Consider the following 9,981-nt stretch of genomic DNA (forward strand, 5'->3'; position numbering starts at 1 on the left):
CCCTGCAGGAGGATCCTTGCAGTACTGGAGTACTCAAAGCGGATCTGTCCCGCAGCACAACAAGTCCTGCACTGCCTTCGGCAGGGACAGGTGCTCCAGCCACTGCCGCTTGGCCAGGGCCCTGGTGCGCAGGTTCTCCCCCAGCAGCAGGGGTCTCTTTCTGCAACACAGCAGATTATACAGGTTTCCCTCGCCAGCCAGTTTTGAACAGGGGCGACACATAGGGGGTGCATGCAGGTGCACGTGCACCCCCTGCACGTGGCAGTGCACCCCATACAAAAAGGCCATTCACCACCAGCAGCGTCTGCAGGAGATCCGCGATCACCGCTGCCAGCAGTGTCTGCAGGCGGTCACTGACCCCTGGTTGCCACTTGCCATCCCCCCTGCCACCGACAGTGCTGGTGGCGTGTGCAGGAGCTCCCACTTACCACCGCCATGCTCCTGCCACTGCGCTCCCACCGTCACCATGCCCCCGCAGCCACCGGGAGCACATGTTGTTCATGGTTTCGAATATCCACACTTAATATTATATATACCATTTTGGCTACCACGGTATACAGGTTTGAGTAACCACAGTTTTCATTGGCCACACATCAGCCCATCACCTGCCATTTTTCCCATAAGCCTTTTGTCTTGCCAACCACTGTTTTGCCAGCTATGGGAACTTTCAGGAACCTAACCCCAGCGGTTGGCAAGGGAAACCTGTATACACCACCTTGCCTTCCTGCAGCAGGTGAAGGAGACATTGTGTGCGATGGGAGGATGACCAAAGTGTAGAATTAGGTGAAAGGTTGATTCAAGCAGTTAGCAAAAAATTGCGAGCCTTGCAGGTTGCTTCTGTAAGGAAGAAAAAGCAGGTGATAGAGATGAGTATCTTTTATGCTTTCTTTATTTGCAAAAAAATATAACTGTACCTCTAACAAACCATCAAGTGAACACTGTGGTTCACTTGACAGACCAAAACACACATTGACAGTTAAACTATTTCAGTCTTGTTACATGTACCCATCCCCATTCCAGTGCTTTCACTTGTCGTCGTATCTTTTATGCAAAAAATTATTTTTTAAGGAAAATGTGTTGTGTTCCAAGTCAAATCAGCCAAATCAATTCCAAATCCATTCAAGGACCAAATGTGGCCCTACTGCCGGCAAACTTCCTCCAGCCCCACCTGGGGCTTCAGATGCTTCCAAATCCTTTGGTGGGCATCCTACATGCAGGCCCAAGCGCAGAACCTTGGGGTTTGGATGCTCCCAAGTTTGGCTTGCCCTTGGCCTTATGGCCCTAGAAGCAAGCTAGGGAGGAGTCTCCCATTTCCATAAAATCAATGTGTAGCCAAGATCCTCCTACTGGAAGCTGGCCAGTGGGAAACTAACCATGAGGCTTTCATACGGAGTCATGTCTGCAAGCAGACAAGTGTGCAACCCTCCACCACACACTGCCATTTTAATTGCATTACCTAGGTCAGGGTATTTCCCCTGCCACCATCGTGGTTATGGTATTTCCCCAGCTTTATTTGCAAAGAATATACAGTGTTCTGTTTCCCTGAATATAGAAAGAATCAAACTGAGAACAGGTTCTGTGTTTCCAGTTCCCAACCTCTTGTCACCCAGCCTTTTATGTAAAAAGTCTTCCTGCTTTTCATCTCATACCCAAGTACTTCCGTCTCTGTCCCTGGTACTTTCTTCTCTTTCTGTGTTCTTTGATGCTGTTTCTTTCACAAACACACAAACTAACTCAAGGAAAAAATACAGCAGAAAAATCCAGCCACTTCTGCTTGGCATTTCTTGTTTTAAGCAGTGACGTTTTTATGCAGAGGAGGATGCTATTGTTCCACCTGCCTAGTTACATAATAAATTATACTAAAAATTCCTTAAAACTATCTTAAATGAAGAACAGCTTCCAGCTCCATGAAACCAGCAGCTTATGCCGAGAGTCTCCAGCGTTGTCAGGCTTCTCATGCAGTCTCCAGCATTGTCAGGCCAGCTGGCTCTGAAGGGAGCAGCTGGCTCGAATGTAGAAGCTTTGGAATCCCTGTACCTAAGGCAGCCTGTCCACTGGAGCTGCTCTGAGGCTGTAGCCCCTATCAGGCTGCTGTGGAGCTGGACAAGCAAGCTGGCGGGAAGTCAGGCAAGTTTCTAAGGCAAGCAGGTTTTGAAATCTGCCTGGCTGTAAGGTTCCATTGGAAGACTCAGTGTTTATTCATGTGCTGTTTTGTCAGAAGTAAAACTTTTGGGAAAATTGTTTTCTTCATTCTTCAAATGCTCAGCTGGTTAGAGTGTGGTGTTAATAAAGCCAAGGTTGCCAGTTTGATTCCAGGTTGGACTAGATGTTCTCTGGAGGTCCCTTCCAACCTTAATTCTCTATGAAATAAGCCTTCTTTCGTTAAATTAGTTTCATTCCTTACCTTACCAGACTACTTGTTTGCTTCCATCTTTTATGCCCATAACTTGTGCTTGATCGAGTACAGAATCCAACTATATGAGAAGGGTGGAGTGAACATGTACTTACAGAGGGTGTTACAAGAGCTCAGACACTGGGACCCTGCTCCTACAGCAAGTACTAAACAAATCAAATCTAAACTCACAGGGCTGAGGCCTGGACAAACAACATATTTACATAGATGTCATTTCCATCACTTTAGTACAGCAACAATCAGCTCTCCCTGGGTAGCTGTTTGCACTAGGCATTATCAAGGCACCTTACCCCTAGATGTCAGGGGGCAAGTAACAGTTTGTGTTCATTGAGCAAAGGCTATTAATGAAAAGCTGCAGATATAACAGATACCATGGTATATCTCTAATTTTTCCCAAAATAAATCTGCACCAGATTCAAGTAAGCTAGATCAGTGTGGTTCACCATATGCCCATTCTTTGGTTACACCAGTATAAAAACTAATTACCCTAGTGAGTGAGGAGAGAAGTACAAAAGCATACAGAAAGGAAAATCTTAGTTACATTTGGGGTGAACAGTTGGAGTTATGGAGTTATCTGAACGTGTCTTTCCACCCCTACTTGATTTTCTTTTTGCTACCTTTTGAATTGTTGAAAGGAAACCACACAGATAGGTGTGGGCTTCACTTTCTAGTCAAAGTTGAGTTCCTATATAAGTGTACTATGTGACAACACCTGTTTGGTGCAAAAGAATCATTAGCCATCTTTTAACAGAAACAAAACCAAACCTAGATCATGAGTGTGAGAATGTTGTAAAGGCAATCAATACATTTAGCAGGGCCTTTCATCTGCATTGTCTGAAATTGCCAAAAATCACCATCTTTACACAAAATGCCTACTTTAGATTATGCTCTCTTGCCTTCCACCGTGATAAGGATGAAAAGCCCTCTGAAATTTCACATGGTAAATTACAGAGCAGCAGGTACTGCAGAAGAAAGGAGGTTAGAGTAATAAAGCCAAAACTCAGTAGTCAGCATTCAAAGTTAGAAAAGTGTTCTCTGGGTCTAGTAAAATAAGGCGGGGGGGGGGACCAGGGCAACAGCCCTGGGCACTGATTTGGTGGGGGAGGGAAAGAAAGAGGGGAGGTCCAAAAATAGCAGCTACTGTGCTGCTGGTCTGACCACTGCCACCACCAAACAGTTGTGGCTGGGTTTTTTTGCACTGCCAGTGCCCAAGGCCCAGATGTGCCCAGTTACACCTGTCTAAGTTCAAGTAACCTGAAGTCCTTTAGCTGGGTTTTTGGTTGTAGCCCTGTTGGTCTAAGGACATAGGCAGGCAAGGTTCTTTGAGTAGATGTGGTATCTTGTATTAGACCAACTGAGTAGCTGGAGGAAAGTTCTTAGCAAGCGTTAAAGCACAGTCACCCTTCTTCAGGCATAGGGAGTCTCTGCCAGTCTGAGACTCCAAGGAATGAGAGAAGCTAAGTGTGGCAGGATGTCAGTGAGACTGTAAATAGGTAGAAACTAGCAAGACAAAAGGTGAAGCAAGTAAGGGAGGGGGAAGACAGCAGGGGAAAGAAAGGCCAAAGGGAGCTATTACAGTGATAGAATACAAGGTAGAAAAGAGGCTGTCTGTGAAAAAGGAAAAAGCTGGAGATCAGGAAAACAGGAATGAGAGAAGCTAAAAGTGTGACAGGATGTCAGTGAAAATATAAATAGGTAGAAATTAGAAAAACAAAAGGTAAAACAGGGAAGGGAGGAGGAAGAAAGCAGGGGGGAAAAAGCCAAAAGGAAACACTACAGTGGTAATAATACAAGGTAAAAAGAAGCTCTCAAAGAAAAAGGAAATAGAAATCAGGAGAACAAAGGGCAGAAAACAGGGGAGGGGAGAAAAGGTGGGGAAAAGAAGAATGTAAGTCAGGTCAGGCAGGTATCTGGTGAATCAGATGTCAGGCAGGTTGTAATGTGTCATAAATCCTTGAAGTCCTTTAGGCATTTGGAAGCAGGTATCCAATAAAAAGAGAAATAGTTTTTTTCTACTTATCAAGACTTCTCATTCAACAACAAGGTAAATGCTTTTCTTCAAAAATAGAGACTTTGGGAGAGACAATTAACATAAAAAACTAAGAAATATATGAAGGTAGATACACAGTAGGTCTAAACTAGGCTCGTCGGGAGAGGGGGAAGATGAGGACAGAGGGAGCCACGGAACACCGAACCAAGAGCCACCCACAAGAACAGCTCAGCCAAGACAGGCAACGAGCACAAAAAATACCCAGGTAAGAGACAGGGGCCCAGACAGTCCTCGGAATAGGGGGGCGGTGCATACACCTCCAAGAGGCCTTAAATGCCTCTACACTAATGCTTGTAGCATGGGGAACAAGCAGGAGAAGCTTGCCCTCCTGCTAGCTAACACTAACCCAGACATAATAGGACTCACTGAAACTTGGTGGGATCCAACATATGATGGGGCAGTAAACATCAAGGGCTATAGGCTGTACAGGAGGGATAGAACAAGGAGGAAAGATGGGGGTGTGGCACTCTACGTCAAACAGCAACACACAACCTCAATAAACAGCACTGGGTCAAAGGAGGGGCAGACTGAAGTGCTCTGGGTCAGAATACAAGGGGGTCAGGGGGAAAGGGACTTAATGGTGGGGGTCTACTACAGGCCACCCAACCAGGGGGAAGAGCTGGACCAGGAATTCTCAGGTCAGCTCGGGGAGGCAGCTAAGTCAAGGGATGCGGACATCATGGGTAACCTAAACTACCCGGACTTCTGCTGGGAAGAGCAGTTGGCCAGGTCTGACTGTTCATGTAGGTTCCTAGCCAAGTAACAGGACCTCCATCTAACCCAGGAGGTGCACAGTCCCACCAGGGGAAATGTCTTGTTGGACCTGGTCCTGGCCACAGGCGACAACCTGGTGAGTGGACTGTGGGTGCTCGACCACCTGGGCAATAGCGATCATCGCCTACTGGAATTCACCATCCAGCACAGGGTGTCAAAGGCCTGCAGCAAGGCAACAGCTCTGGACTTCAGGAGAGTGGATTTCAATGAGGTAAGGAGACTAGTTGGGGAGGCACTGAGGTCCTAGAGGGGTGGGGAGTTGGGAGTTCAAGAAGAGTGGTGGTTCCTTAAGGAGACCAAGCCCAAAGGGTGACAATCCCAATGTGGATCAAAGGGGGCAAGAGTGCTCAAAAGCCCCCATTGATCACCAAAAGCATCCAGGAATGTCTCAAAGCCAAATAGGAGGTGTACACCTAATGGAAGGGAGGGCCATTACCAAGGAGGATTATACCTCCATTGCTCAGAACTGTAAGGGGGCTGTTAGAAAGGCTAAGGCGGAGATGGAACTGGGACTAGCATCCCGGATAAAGGATAACAAGAAGTCCTTTTATAAATACATGGGGGTAAAAAGAAGGTAGCGGGTAATGTAGGGCCTCTGCAGGATACACTAGGAAATCTAGTAGTCACATCAGATGACAAAGCTAACCTCTTTAACAATTTCTTTGCCATCTTTTTGAGCAGGAACCGGGGCATCCCCCCCCACTGGAATCCCTGATGGACCCAGGGGAGGCGCTGCCAGGCCCAGGGTCAGTGAAGACCTAGTCAGGGAACTTCTGGTGGGACAAGACATGTTCAAATCAGCAGGTCCAGGTGATCTCCACCCCAGAGTGCTGAGGGAATTAGCAGAGGTCATTGCGGGACCCCTGGCACAGCTTTACGAGCACTTGTGGTGCTCTGGTGAGGTGCCGGAGGACTGGAAAAGGACCACGGTGGTCCCCATTTTCAAAAAAGGGAGGAAGGAGCACCCAGGAAACTACAGGCCCGTTAGTCTTACCTCGGTCCTGGGGAAGCTCTTTGACAAAATTATCCAGGAGCACATCTGCAAAGGACCAGCAGGGGAGATCATGCTTAGGAGCAACCAACATGGGTTCATTCGAGGCAGGCCCTGTCAGCCCAACCTGGTGGCCTTCTACAACCAGGTCACAAAATCCTTGGATGCAGGTGTCACAGTGGACGTAGTCTTTCTGGACTTTAGGAAGGCCTTCGACACTTTCTCTCACCCCATTCTCATTAAAAAACTAGGCAACTGTGGCATCAACGCCTACATAGTCAGATGGATCACATATTGGCTGGAGGGTCGCACTCAGGGAGTGGTGGTGGATGGGTCATTTTCGACCTGAAGGGATGTGGGCAGTGGGGTCTCCCAGAGCTCAGTCCTTGGGCCCGCACTGTTCAACATCTTCATCAGCGACTTGGATGAGGGGGTGAAAAGCACCCTATTCAAATTCGCCGATGACACTAAGATGTGGGGAGAAGGCACGCTGGAGGAGAGGGACAGGCTGCAACTAAATCTAGACAGGTTACAGGGGTGGGTGGATGAGAACAGGATGGGATTCAATACTGACAAGTGCAAGGTGCTGCACCTAGGGAGGAAGAACCAGCAGCATACCTACAGAATGGGGAACTCCCTTCTAGTCAGCACAGAGGCAGAAAAGGATCTTGGAGTCATTATTGATTCCAGAATGAACATGTGCTGCCAATGTGGGGACGCAGTCAGGAAGGCTAACCACACCTTGTCATGCATCCACAGATGCATTATGAGCAGGTCCAAGGATGTGATCCTCCCCCTCTATGTGACACTGGTCAGGCTGCAGTTGGAGTACTGTGTCCAGTTCTGGGCACCGCACTTCAGGAGGGATGTGGAACAGCATTGAGAGGGTCCAGAGGAGGGCCACTCGCATGATCAGGGGGCAGCAAGGCAGGCCCTACGAGCAGAGGCTACGGGACCTGAACCTGTTCAGCCTCCACAAGAGAAGGCGGAGAGGGGATCTTGTGGCCATCTACAAACTGGCCAAGGGGGACCAGCAGGCATTGGGGGAGTCCCTGTTCCCCTGAGCACTACCAGGAGTAACAAGAAATAACGGCCATAAGTTGACTGAGAGAAGATTCAGGCTAGATATCAGGAGGCACTACTTCACAGTCAGGGTGGCTAGGATCTGGAACCAACTTCCAATGCAAGTGGTGCTCACTCCTACCTTGGGGGTCTTCAAAAGGAGGCTAGATAATCACCTGGCTGGGGTCATTTGACCCCAGCTTGCTTTCTTTCCTGCCCATGGCAGGGGGTCAGACTTGATGATCTGCTCAGGTCCCTTCCGACCCTACCAACTATGAAACTATAACAGTGCTAGATTATCTTGTTAAAAGTGAAATCAAAAGGAAGACTGGTCTGATGCAGCCTATGGTTCTATGGAATCCTAAATTAAGACTGCTACATGCTCCCATAGGCCAGATCCAGCCCACCAAGCAATTTCATTCAACCCACAAAGTCTGGATATGAGCAATTTAGAGATATTTTGCCAGGGGGAGAATTCTGTGGCATTCAGTGGCAGGAGGGTCATATGCAGAGCAGTGGTTGCATCAGAAGCACGGGTGTTCCTTGGACTGAGCACTGAGCTGCATTATTTCAGACTACTGTTCCAAAAAGATTTTAAAAGGTCCTAACCCCTATTCTAACTGATCAACCTGTGGCCCTTGGGCCAAATCCCGCTCACAGAGCCATGGGATCCAGCTGGCAGACATGGGGCTTTGGCAGCATTCAGTGGTGAGATCTTTGGCTTCAGGCACTCCCCCATTGCCACCATAAGGAGATGTGGTGGCTGTAGATGGGTTCTAGCTCCCTCCTAATTCTGACCCAAGGTGGGTCGTTCTAGTCCCCAGGCAGGAAAGGCTGCCTAATGCATGCAAAATTGCTTGTCCTTCCTGGCAGAGCAGATTTTAGGGATAAACAACCAGGCACACTAGCTGTGGCCCCTAGTTAGGGGTGAACCCCATTAAGGTAAGTTAGTCCATTTTATTAAGTATGCAGGTAGGAGAAGTTCACACCTCAGCTTCTGCCTGAGTCCGTATGGGTTTAACATCAGCTTTGCTTTTGGCATTTATACCCTACCAGCATGACTGGCCAAAGCACTTGCAACTCTGCATGCTTCTTGCTTCTCTTCATCTCAGCAGGTGCCAAGCTACAGGTTCAGAACAAAAGGGTGTGTTCACTTGAAATCCCAAAAGAGGGCTTAAACTGGATTTAAGTTATTCATAAACCTTGTTCAGCTGTCTGACAACGGTGAATTCTACACAAACAATAACTATAATATAATGGATATAAGCAGCAAGACTATTCATAGTTAATCTATTATGGTCCCAACAAGGTGTTCCTGGGATGAACCCTTTTGTTGGCACTGACATGTCCATCCTTGTTTACAGTTAAGTGGTGGGGCCATGAAATCTGTACAGTCATTGATATTTTGGTAGCGTGAGATTAAATCCTTCAATCTGGAGAAAGATTTTCATCTCAATTTGACACATTTAAAATAAATTTCTCCTTTGAAAGATAATTTATTATCTTTGTTCGCAGTGTATTTCAGAGTCCTCTCATTCCCAGACTACCTTCATAACTTTGCTCTACTATTTAGCATCTGGTATTTTTAAATTACTTTTCCATCAGCACAAATCCAATAGTGATCTTATTTTTAACATTTTTTAAGATGTGAATTTTAAACAGGAAGCAAAGACTACTGTAAATTGCATGTACCACCGGTTACTGAATTAAGGCAATGCATTACAAAACCAGCTGTCTCACCCCAGTTGCAATGTGCAGAAGATGCTGCACTATCCTGTTTCTGTAACGGAATGCTCTTCAATATCCCATTCTTCAAATCCTAATGTAAAAAGAAACATTTCTAAAACAGAAAATTTCGTGAGACTTTTTTTTCAGCCATTGGAAAAGATTTATTTTCTTTGTAATTCCTAAACCAAGGAGGAAGATGGCTTTTGCAAGTTGCAATGACATGATAAAAATAATTTTGATGAATCAAGGGCTAAGCCAAGCACCTACATAGAAGCAAGGGCTGGCACCTGATCAGTCACCGCAAAAAACACATTCTTATGCATCACAGTAAGAGGATCTTATCCAACAAACGACTTGGATGCTTACAAGTTAGACTCCCATCCCTGGAACAGGATCCAGAGTTCAGTTAGGCACATATATAGGTTACCTCTAGAGTCCATGGGGAGAGTTAAACACTTAGAAAAGAGGATGTAAAAACCCCATGTACTGGATGCATCTACATGTGCTATTAATTCAATTTAGGCTTACTACACAGTAAAATAAGGTGCAGGAAGCCTGCCCCAGGAACGTATCTACATGTGTGCCCTGTTGGGAACAGATTTACTCCTTATGAAGTAGGCAGATCCAGGTCTACACCTGCCCTGCTTTGCTTCCCTGCAGCAGTCAGAGGGAGTTGCAAGCTCTGGCCGCAGCTGCCTGGGTGCCAGGGGACCCCAGGGGCAGGCTCAGCCTGGCAGAGGGCCCTGAAGACAGACTCAGGCTGGTAGGGGACACTGTCCTGGAAGCCTGTAGCCAGTGTGCCATGAACTCACCCCACTCTCCCCCTGGTAGTGGCAGACAGGGCACTGCGTCCACAAGGTGCTCATGAACCACCTGCTCCTCCACCCCCTGCAGTAGGGTGCCTGGGCAGCCTCCCATAAACCCCAGGCGCACAGGCCAACCGAAAGACCACACACACTACAG

Source organism: Alligator sinensis, unplaced genomic scaffold (assembly GCF_000455745.1).
Source record: "Alligator sinensis unplaced genomic scaffold, ASM45574v1 scaffold641_2, whole genome shotgun sequence".
Classification (NCBI taxonomy): domain Eukaryota; kingdom Metazoa; phylum Chordata; order Crocodylia; family Alligatoridae; genus Alligator; species Alligator sinensis.